Genomic DNA, 11,841 nt, shown 5'->3' with positions numbered 1-11,841 from the left:
GAGAAGATCCGTTGTGACTTTCTCAGGGTAGATTTATAGAAAACCCTCTGTTTCTTCTTTCAACTAGCATTGATTCATTGGGAAAACAAGGTGGAGGGCATATTCCTCACATGCCTGACTAGGTCATTTACACAGAATAAGCCTTTTCAGGAATCTACCGAATTAAAATTACTTCATTGCAGCAGCAAGTGGCATAACAAATGTCCCAAATCACACAACCATCAGACTGGCATTGCAGCTGCCTAACAACATTAGAAGACACTTACCATTCAAAGCAGGGAAATACCATCTGACAGCATGAAGGTTTAACCAAAGACAAAACTATCCATGTTACAACCAATCACCCTGCATCACACGCTGTGATGTTTGTGTACACAGACCCCTGTCTAAGTTAAACAGCCCTTCTGCTATAATTTTCTCTGCAGTGGGAACTCCATGTTAGATTGTGACAGGAATAAGACTGTGGGGGAGAGAGATAGCTGTTTTCATTCTCTTTTACTCGATGCATTAAGTGTAGTTTTTATTACTTTGGTTCAATAATTTATAGTAATTGTATGCACTGCCTTTTGCAGGATGTTAGGTCTGAGATCATTCCCTTTCAGTTGCACAGCAAATCCTCCTTAGAGTCCTCAACCCTGACTCTTTGTACTAGTTTGAAAACAAACCGGTGGAAGGCACCAAGTCAGAATAACAATTTAATGGGGAAATTAAAGAAAAGGAAAAAAAACTAAAAGAAAACAATGGTTCAAACTGACAGAGTCAGGATACAACCTGTTAATTAACAGCCACCCTGTTAATCAAGGTAGTGGTAGCAGTCTGGTAGAATGGTGGCTGCAGTCCTCTGAAGCAGTGATCCTGTAGAAAAAAGGGTCTCCTCTTCCTCAGATCCAGTGGTCGCTGTGTAGCTCCTGTCCCCTGGAAATCCAGTGGAAAGGTGTTGTCTCTGGTGTTCAGCATCTCAGATTATATCCAGGATGGAATGCTTGGTTCCTCCCTCTGGGTGGAGCATCTCACAATGGGGTAATGAGTCATGAGGCCAAGTGTTGATTAGGCTCATTAACAGAAGATGGTCCGGAGGGAGTTATCTCTGAGTCATGTGGCAGGACAATGATGGGCAATTAACAGAAGATAGTCTGGGGGGAGGAGGCAAGGAAACACTGCCCCACCTGATCTCAACATCTCATGAGGATGGCAATAGGATACACTGCAACTCAGGACACTCTTTCATCCCTACACAAAGGGCTAAGGATAAGCCAGCTGCTCATCAGGACATCAGGAGGACCCAGAGGGATTTGGGAGTATCACAGAGGAGGATAAGAATAAATCATCAGAGGCCTTTGTGCACAACCATTGGAAACCCAGCAGGCCCAAAACACAGGAAGAGTTCCTTCATCTACCACTGGGGTCTGAGGCAAGCCAGTGCAACACATGAGGCCCTTCTAAGAGGTTAAGCAATTTATCTTTCATGTCCATGAAAGTACCTGGGCCTTGGGAATAGTTTCCATCTCCCTCATCAGCTCAAGCCTGCTACACATTAAAGTACATAATATACAGCTAAAGCCATTGCCATAGCCAGGCTGACTCACAGCTCTCTGCCTGCTTTTCCAATTTCAAAACATTAACCATCTTTGAAAAATGTGCAGAAGATGTATTTGACACATATTCAAAAATAAACAGCTGAAGGGATAAAGGGGTGGCTGTGCAGGGACTTCTCATTATAATTCCTACTATAAAGAGCCTAGAAAAAAAGGAAGATTAAATTGTTGAGCAATTGTTTCAAAACTAAGATGCAAAAGGAGGTGAAGAAAGTGGTACTTCAGTTAAAACTGCATGTAGTAGCAGCTATTGTCAGTGCATTAATCACAATCTCTAGTACAGCAACAACTGATGCCTTCGTTTTGTCACAAGGACACACTCAATAGCCAAGTGGTGCTGTACCACCACTAATACTGTGGGATAGATACAGTGGTTCAGGAGACTCTTGATCCTTCCTGGATTCCAGAAGAAAGAGGTTTACTGCTGTAGTGTATTTATGCTAAATTGTGACACCCATGTTGACCAGGGGAAGAGCAGTGTGATTCTACCCATTCTTCTTCCCTTGTCCTTTTGCTCTCAAGTGATGGAAAGAAGAAAAATATTTCCCCATTTATCCCAGACTGACCAAGCAATTTCTTAAGCAAAAGGCAGGTAGCCCATAGTCACAAGACCCAGATCTTTCCTATGCCTGAGTTGTCTGATGCTGTTCCAAAAGAAGAGTCTTGCAATTCAGGTATGATGCTGATGAAATATTACCATCATTCCTCCTGGAAGTGGATCGATTTATCACAATGTTGCTGGCTTTTATTCCATAAATTCCAGATACTAAGTGAAAATACCATGGTGCTAAATATTTTGCAGTAATACATTAATATACTTACTGATTTAATACTATCTATAAAAAGTTTTTAGGAGAAAACTGGTATTTTTCTACCATCATGATATTCCTGGCAGTTGATAGAAATGCAAAATTAAACAACTGAACTTCCTTTAATTTCACAGACTGTGATTCTTTCATAAAACTTTTAAAGATCAATTATGTCCCATCACTGCAGAAGTCAGGCTGAACTAAGTGATTTATGCATAAATAGCCTTATATAGTCAACTACTGTAAAATGAGCAACTCATCTGTTCAATGTACATGCAAAGTACTGTTATTTTTGCACATATTTTACCATTACATTAATCTTTCTGATGCTTCATTTTTTCTGTCATGCAGGCATCTTGTTGTACACGTAGCTCTGTGTGACTTTCATAAAACACGTGTAGTTGAACAAAATAGAAACTGGAATCCAAGAGCAATTGTTTATGGATGGGCCTGTAAAATATCCCAAACACAAAATGAAAACAGTGAATTAATGCTCTTCAAAGTCACCCTCAAAAATTTGCTTTCCTTTCCTGTGGAAAATAGAGGAAGAGTTCGCATTCCGGTAGAACGGCTGGGTGTGGCTTTTGAAGAAATGACATTGCAATAGCTTGTTGGGCCTTTCAGATTAAACTGATGGCTTGCCTAAAAACTGAAGGCACTCCTCCTCATCTGGAGCAGGGCTGGCGATACTCAGACAAGACTCTGAAAACTCATTCTCCAACTCAGAGGCTGGAAATATTAAATAGCCAATATATGGTGATGGAGCTTGTGTGTTCTGGTGAGAGCTAAAGAAAATTTTGTCCGCCTTATTTTTGGTCCTACAGTCCTAGCAGTCAGTCATTTTATCACCAGGTACACCTCAATGCTGGTGTAACAGCAGCAGCACCGTGGGCAGTACCTGCAGCTAATGGACAGTGGGGAGGAGCAGGGAGCCCTTCTGGATCTGTCATTTCCCTCCTGCTGCAGGGAAGCTGCCAAGCTCCTAGGCTGCAAAGATAAAGTCAGGAGAAGAAATGAGGGGCAGCCTATGTCCCAGTGGGTGGCACAGCAGAGCTCTGTCCCAGTAGAACAGAAGACTGTTTGTTGTCTACTCAGAGAAGCCACAAACTATCATAGCAAGGTGCTGGAATTCACTGGAACTTTTGTGAGTCTGAGAAATTGTCTACTAAGTCAGAATCCAACCTGAGATCTTCAAAAGTATTTTTGGGCTAGCTTATAAAATACACCTGCACAGCAGTGAAAATGCAGATTCATTAACAATTTCATTTCACATTTTTAACTGAAGAATGAGAATCATATTCATGGTGGATCCCTAATCAGGCAGAAATGCCATTTTATTTTGCTTTTGAAGAGTCCTGAAAGTCTAAACTCAAAACAGTACACAATGCAAATGTTAAAGTAACAAAGAAATTCTGTGACAGAGAAGAATAAGCAATATCTATTTGGGCAATAACTAACAGAGCAAAGAGTCAATGTTCAAAAATCCTTTGTGTAGTCTTGGGTCTTTGATCATCCAATGGAGTAAATGAGTTAAGGTGCATCTTTAAAACCCACCCGTAAAGGATTGACACACACTGATGCCAGACAAAGCTTGTCATACATCTAAACCTATTATCTACAAGGAGCAGCTCCAGCACTGTCATACCCAACAAAACCTCCCTGGAAAACCAGGAAAGAACAGGTTTTTCTGCCAGCTCTAAGAAAATATGTTTCTCTTTGGGCCTGATGTATTGTTATTTATCCAACAGCGGTATGGCTGAGCCCCTGAGCACTGTGGTCTCTCTGGACCCTAAAGGCTGCTTTGTGCCATGTCAGTGGATGTGTCACCACTCTGCTCAGTCTGACTCAGCTCCCCTCTCTTTTGTAACTGCAGGTAGGGAGAACAGAATGTCACTACCTCACTGTGTTGCAAGAGGTTGTAATCAAAACTGAAACAGAAATAACCATACAGGCTTAAGAGCCCTGTATCCAGCACCCACCAGTGCTTAGGAGGATAATGAGCGACCGGGAAAGGAATTAATCAGAAAACTCTCATCATAAGGACACAGCCTTTTATCAGAGGTATTTCCTCTCCTATGTCCTTGAACTCTCTGAGCACAAGATACTTACTGAATTTCATGTTTTATTGGGCATCCCATAGTTAAATTCAGCTAATGGATGGTACCAATCATTCAACCAGTTGGTCAAGGAAAGATTTTAAATCGTGCTGAAACACCAATGACTCACAAATCCATACTTTGCAGATTTTATGCAAGTGCTAGAGCATCACAGCTTACAGTTCAAACTCAGAAAATATTGTGAAAAACAAAGAAGAATGGTTTGACTTCACAGCACTCTACAACCTGCAGCCTTTTGTATATACAACACAAAATGCAGCCAAAAAAAGCGCAGTATTTTTCATCCACTTCCCAGTGACATCAGTGAGGTACCTATCCAGGCAGATCATCTCTAACACATACAACTTTCAACACACAAGCAACGTAATGCTACTTTCACCTTCCCAGCAGGGTAGACAGAGCTCCTGCTTTGGTAGATTCAGCTGTAAATAATGACTTGCATAGAAGACAAAGGAAAATACAGTATAATCTATTAGATAAGATGTATTAGACCAGGAGGTTTCCCACCCCTCATCAGATGCAGGGGAGTTAAGTGGCCAGTGCTACCCCCTGACAAGACACATATAAACAAGGGTCTGAGGGCAGAGATGGCAGGAAAGGGTAGTAACCCCCTTATTTTCTGAAAGGGCTGAGGTAGGATCATGTGTGAGATGGCCAGTAACACCCCTATGGTAAAAAAAGGTGAAGTCTTCGTGATTATTGTGTTACTTGTGTTACTATATACTAAAGACACAAGCAGCTTTTTTTGTCCCTATTTCTCTGCTATGCTGATCTTCTTCCTGACTTGTTCCTTGCACAATTTTTTTGGTTTTGCTTCAGTTTTGCCTGTCTTTGCGAAGCAGAAGAGCACCAACATCTCCTGTGACTTAGAAAAAACTGTAAAAACCCTGATTTGAAAGGACCTCTGGGTCTGCTGCCTGGATACTTCAGGCAGCAAAGGATTTGCATGCTCTTCAATTACGGTCCTCTGTGGCTGAAGGGCGCAGCAAGGGAATGCCACTCTCACTGGGTGGTAGCACAACTGCTGAAGCATCTTTTTACAGATTTTAAACATCAGGTCTCTCTTCTATAGGAGCAGTGTTGCAGTAAACAGCACAGGCTGTGCCTTAGCTTTCAACCTTCCGTCTGCTGAGAACAGCTTAGCCTGATGTCTGGAGAGGTTACTCTGAAAGTATATACAACACTGCATTACAGAATTATGTCAAACACATATAATCCTGCAATCATGCATTATATAAGGTAAGCATGTTTGCATGATGTATCCCAAGACACACACCTCTAAAGTCCTATGGAAGCATCCATTAGTACAACCCAACATCTGATACTATAGAACAGAACTTATTTTTGTATTATTTATAGCTTTTTAAAAAAAATTATACAGGTTTATATTATCCTTAAAAATGATTCAGTTATGCACACCAGTGTGAGTCCATATGCATATACCTAAAAGATCACATGTGTATATATGCTATACATATAAAATTACACGCAGTGTAGATATAGATATAGATTATATAGATAGATATAGATACACATTCTCTGTAATATGAATGTCTTATTATATTAAAAGAAAACATAACAGCTTGTTTCCAGTGAAATTACAACTAAGGTCCTTAAGCACATCTCTCCAGCTGCCAGTGACTGCTGAGCTCAGATACTGTGACCCAGGAGACATTTCCTCTCATAGAGACAAGATACCACTAAACTGTCGGTTGCTCCCATCTTGCTCCTCAGCAAAGTCTTCCATCAAATTGAAGATCTGGCAGTGTTTTGAAGGTAGCAGTATTTCAAAAGCAGCAGTACCGTGCAAGTGATTCTACTTTCCTCCTTGTTTTCAACCTTACATACCACACACTGACACACAAAGCAAATAATCTACCCCTATATTTGTGAATGTATTTCTCTCACGCCTGCACACATACACACCCAACACAGAGTGGCTGTACAGGAGTTCAGGACAAATGGCTTTTAAAGCATGTAAATACATATGCACTCCTACATGTGCAGATTATCCAGGACTCTGCTACTTATAAGCAGAACAAGTGCAGATGAATGGAGAAAACTGCATAAAGCTGTGTTTGTCACCTATTTTATTTCTTTATAACATTTACAGAGGATTTTGCAAAGCTAATTCTCAAGCGTTACTTGCCATTTTGCAAACATGTTTAACATCTGCTGCATCAGGTAAATGTGTGGCTATTTACCCTTCTGTAGAGATCATGCTGATTACATAAAGGAGCAGGTGTATTTCTTGGGTAGTGCAGCTGAAACAGAAATATTTTGTGCCAGGGAAAACCAGCCATGATGTATGAAATGTGCTGAGGATATAGGATCCAGTGCTTACTAGGAAAGTCTCAACCAATTCCCTTGCAAGGTGTGCAATCCCTGTACATCAGGAGCATCACCAACTGGTACCTGAATGTGCTGTAATGAAATTATTACACAAACAATTGCAGACTCTGTGCTTTTAATGGGGAGGCCAACAGCACTTTTTTTTCTCAGCAAGAGGGACTAACTAAACCCTTCTATTTCTCTCTCTGTCTCACACAAATGGAAAGACTTTGCCTAGAAGAGCCCCTTATACACTCTTCTTTCTTTTGGGAAACATAGATATCCTAACTCCATGAGTGCAGGCAGCAGGTCAGTACACAGCTGTGCAACTTTGTTACTGCAGTGATTATGAACCATGTCAAAATCTACCACTTTCTGCTCCTGGCCCAGTACCATCATTTTTTGTAGGTGCTCTTTGCCATATTTAATCTCAAATTGCAGCCCACACCCAACACTCTCTGCCCTGCTGTTCTCGGCTGATCAGCATTCAGGTCCCAGGTCACACTCACACCTGCCACTGCAACTTCTTCATTTCAGCTTAGCTTAGCTTTCCTTTCATTCAGACAAAATAGAGCACCTCCAAGCCATATCACACATAGGTAGCCTGCCTTTGGATGAAGTTACCTCACTGTATTTACTACATAATTTGGTAGCTTACTCCTTAATGGGCTCTACTCTGGCGGCAGGCAGATCTAGCCGAAGTATGTTAATTAGAAAGCAGTCAGACCTATGAAATATTGGCCTTGTAATTATCCATTGAAAATTTTCATCTTACTGAACCGCTTTTGAGCCCATCTAAATTGCTTCCCATCAGCCCAGTGGGGTTGCTGGAGAGGTAGGGACTGGTAGAGTACAAAGAGGGCAAACCTCACTAACGAAACCCTTCCTGAGAGTAGTATGCAAATGAGATTTGTTTCATCCTTTATAGTCAGCAACTCTAAATGCTATATGGCTGCCCCACTCATTAGAGCAAAGGCATCATGCTGGATAAATACATTGCCCTCTATCCCTGTTGCTTCATTTCTCAGTAAAATTCAAACTCTGGAAGAACTGAGCAGTCAATATTATTCACTGAGCAATGCAGCATAGAGGAACAAGGCTCTTGCAGAGAATACAGAGTCATGCTGCAGCCTTCTCACTTCTGAAAGCCAAAGTGGTTTCCAGATGTTGTGCTTGCAAACTCTGCTCACAATCTGGAAATTAATGAAAGGGCTTTAGTTCAGAATTGCACAGAAAGGGCAATGAAATACTGCCCTGCTGGCACAGTTCAGCATTTGGTGCTGCTCTGACTTAATAAATTGTGAGAGACCACAGGCTCCTGCCTGATGGAGAACTTCCTTGGTGGGTTTTTAACAGCTCTTTGATCTATGGCTTCACAGTGTGATGCACAGATTGACTGAAAGACACAATGATGTTACTGAAGTTTGAATGTTGTTTGATTGCTACTGAATTGTACTAGCTCCCCTTGTCTCCTGTGTCACTTGATTTGATCTTTCTTGATCTTCCTCCCTGGCATTTCTAATCACATAGCACACTTATGTAAAGGCCAGGGGTGTGGAGGGGGATGCAGGACATGGGATTGTTTTCAGCCTTTTGCAGATCCAGTGGCCTACCACAGTATTTCTCTCTTTTGCAGTGGTGCTTTCCTAGAGTTTTCCTCCATTCTTGCATCGCATTTGTACAAGTACATTCAGAGATGAGAATTCAGAAAAAAAAAATATAAGAGCACAGACCTTGCAGGAGGTGAGTTTGTCATTATTCTCTTTAATGGCATTGATTTCCTTTTCATTTTCACTGCTGAAGAGAAAGGAAGAACTGTAAATAAGAGAATAACGCTACTGTCATTCTGACATCCTATAATGAACACACAATACACCTTGAATGAAGAACACAGGAAAGCAGTTCTGTAAAACTACCATTTCCAGGGTCATAGGTGATATATTATGGAGTTTTAGTTTTTTCTGGATTATCATGTAATGTAATCATAGAAATATAGAACCAGAATATGCTCAAGGGGTCCTGTAGGACAGCCCCCAGTGAGACACTGAATGTCCTCCTCCGAGGATAGGGGAGTTTGGCATCTCCTACACCTCTCCTGGCATGCGAGGACCGAGGCTCAGGTGCAGAAAACCCAGTTTATCAAAGTGCAGGATGAGCTGCACCTACCCAGCATGTTCTTTCTGTCCCTACAGCAGTCCTGGACCCATGTGGCAGGGGCAAGCTGAGGACACTTTGGCCCAGAACAGACCACTGTTGCACCAAAATAAGTCACCCTAGCCCCCTAATCAACTCTTAGGCAAGCCAGAGGCAGACACCAGGCTGAAAACTATCCCTCCTTGTACCACACACGGTTCCCTGTCTCCAGATCCCCACACATCCAATTTGTTTGCATAAGCTCAACAAAAGACACTCTATGACTATGCATGCTGCATTTACCCTAGAGAGAAACCTTGTCCTAATATCAAAACTAAATATTCTCCTAATGTAAATTAGATTAATTTATTCTGGTCTCTCAGCAGAAAGTAAACCATGGCATAGTTCCAGAGAGATCCTGTTTCATGCTCCTGTCATACTTCAAGATAAAGCCTGACCCTAAGCAATCTGAGGCATATTTTTGATATAGGACTGTCACAATATAATCCAGCAAGAGGGTAAGGACAGAAAGCTTTTCCATTTCTTAATGAGAAAGCTGCCTGGAAACACCTCTTTTTGGGGTGATGCTGAGATACAGGAGAGTAACTTGCAGCAGTCTTACATTGTGGAGTTAGAGACAACCTGACAAGATGACTTCAAAAACTTGATCTAGTGACGAACTGTGCCAAGAAAAAGTAAGTCTGTTTTAATTGAAATATTTCCTGAAATAACTTTTTGGAGATACCTGAGTTCATCAGTGAGTCAGACACAAAAGGAATGAAGCTATTTGCACTTACTCAACCAAAACCCATTAAAAAAAAAAAAAAAAAGCTTTTTTTTATGAAAGAAAAAGCCGTATTGCAATGGGAGAAATCAGGCTGGGGAGAGGCAGGGGAATAACCACCAGGTTAAGCTAATTAATAGTGGGTTTAAAAATTTAAACATTTTTTAAAGAAAAAAAACAGCCAAAAACCCCCAAACCCTCAAATGCATTGCAGAAGAAGCCCAGAGGATATTGTGAATTCTTCTAGATTTCAGCAGACTATCAGACACAGTGATTTTTTCCCTCTCCCATTTAGCAATCAAATGCTCACATTTTACTTGATCCCAGACACAGTTCTTTAATCCTTCTTACAGAGAAGGCTTTACCAAAACAGACTGTTGTACAGCCAGGTCCTTGGTATTTCTATTGCTGTATTTATCTCTCCATGCATTTCTGAATGAAAATAATCAGAGCATCAGCTTCTTTCTGTCTGCACAGAAACAGGAAAGGTTGCGCTTCACTGCTCAAGACTGCCTTATAGTTCAGTACTTTAAATGAGGCCATTTGAAAGAGAACTAAATGTCTGAAAATGCCATAAACTTCCTCAAAGAGAATGCGTTCTTCTGCAAGTTAAACTTACTTGCAAGGCTGAATTTACAGGTAACTTTAGTATAGACTTGCAACAGAGGGAGGGAGTAAATGCCATGATGCCATGCTGAGAAAGGCCTTTATGTGAGAGAAAAAAATACATATGTGAAATTCTGAAGTACTTGAAAAGCGGTGATCTGAGAGTTAGTGTCTAGAGAGGGAATTTATGTGACACACAGATTTATCTGCCCTTAGGAGGTCAAGTCTTTTATACTGGTGGCTTAACAGTAGGAGTTCAGTTTTCGTGCTAACAGGAGTTTTATGACACTGGCTTTCTGAATATCTCTCTGCCTATCAAGCACTCACAGACAGGAATAAAGATCAATGTATTTTTAACTTACTTACATGGTACATTTGTTACAGATTATGCCATTTTGAATACAGACAAGAAGCCTCAGAGCAGGACTGTGAAACAGACCTTCAGACAGAAGATGAGTTCTGCCTATAGGGAAAATATGCACAAGAAAACTTAAATGAAGAATTGTTGTATGTCAGAAAATAAAAACACAGAAGGAAAACCACAAAGAGAAATGAGTTAACTATACACCATGAAATGCAAGCTGGGTCTAGTCAAAGACCATCTGAGGAGAACCTAAAGAGCTGATACACCAGACAGTCACTGGCTCTTCAATATTTCCGCTCTGCTTGTGCCAGACAGTGTGATTATGGGCTACTGACCAGGTCTCTGTAGAATAAGCTCTACAAGTAGCTGGGAATTTTTCGACATTTATGTTAGTCATCAAAGAACCAAAAGGGCAGAAATGAGGAGAGCAACCACTGAGCAGCAGGAAAGTCCAGGTCCAGGGTAGTAAGGCAAGCAGGAGGTGGTGGGAGCTGCAGGAACAGGAGCCTGGTGCTCTGGGCCAAGCTGAGTGTGCAGAACACAAACAAGAAGAGCTTCAAAAGCCTGATCATCCCACAGAAGTCCAAAGTAAAGCAGATATTGTCTGAAGTCACAGCAGCAACCCAAGGAGCTGTGACAGACTAGCTGGGCCTGGAGCAGCAGTCCAGCAAGGTCCAAGGCGGTGTGAGATTGTCATACAGAAAATGGGCTCTAACTCTGTGAGGTCAAGTCTGTAACAAGGACTTGTTTGGATGATTGTAGGTGAGTAAAAGATAGTGTTGACCCTAGTTTTATCAACTTGAAACACTGTCTGCTTCACCAGATGAAGTGGGCTGCACAGAATTTCCAGGTCCAGTGTGAACACACCAGCACAGGGAGGTACCAAGGAAACATCACCATCTTTCCCATGCACTGCAATTCAAACTTGGCTACATTACTCTGAACCCCTTTCCCAAACCAGCTGCACTTACAACATAAGTAACTCACACTTGCAGTTCATATCTATTGGTCGCTTAATCTCTAATGCTTCTCTTAGGGAGTTTCTAGATGTCAAGACTGCCACCCTGCAGATGAGGGACCTGGTACCTGGAAATTGGTGTAA

General features: G+C 41.4%; 1 long non-coding RNA gene across 1 annotated transcript; it reads right to left on the bottom strand.

Annotated features, from left to right (window-relative positions):
- Positions 1-1,104: 1,104 nt before the first annotated feature.
- On the bottom strand, positions 1,105-11,020 carry LOC116442098. Its single transcript, XR_004239379.1, has 3 exons — positions 10,742-11,020; positions 8,586-8,649; positions 1,105-2,854 (listed from the first exon to the last, which is right to left on the bottom strand). It is a non-coding gene; the product is annotated as an uncharacterized LOC116442098 (long non-coding RNA).
- Positions 11,021-11,841: the final 821 nt, after the last annotated feature.

Source organism: Corvus moneduloides, chromosome 3 (genome assembly GCF_009650955.1).
Source record: "Corvus moneduloides isolate bCorMon1 chromosome 3, bCorMon1.pri, whole genome shotgun sequence".
In the NCBI taxonomy this organism is placed as follows: domain Eukaryota; kingdom Metazoa; phylum Chordata; class Aves; order Passeriformes; family Corvidae; genus Corvus; species Corvus moneduloides.
Note: the sequence above shows the minus strand (reverse complement) of the source record. Positions and strands in the feature narration are given on the sequence as shown.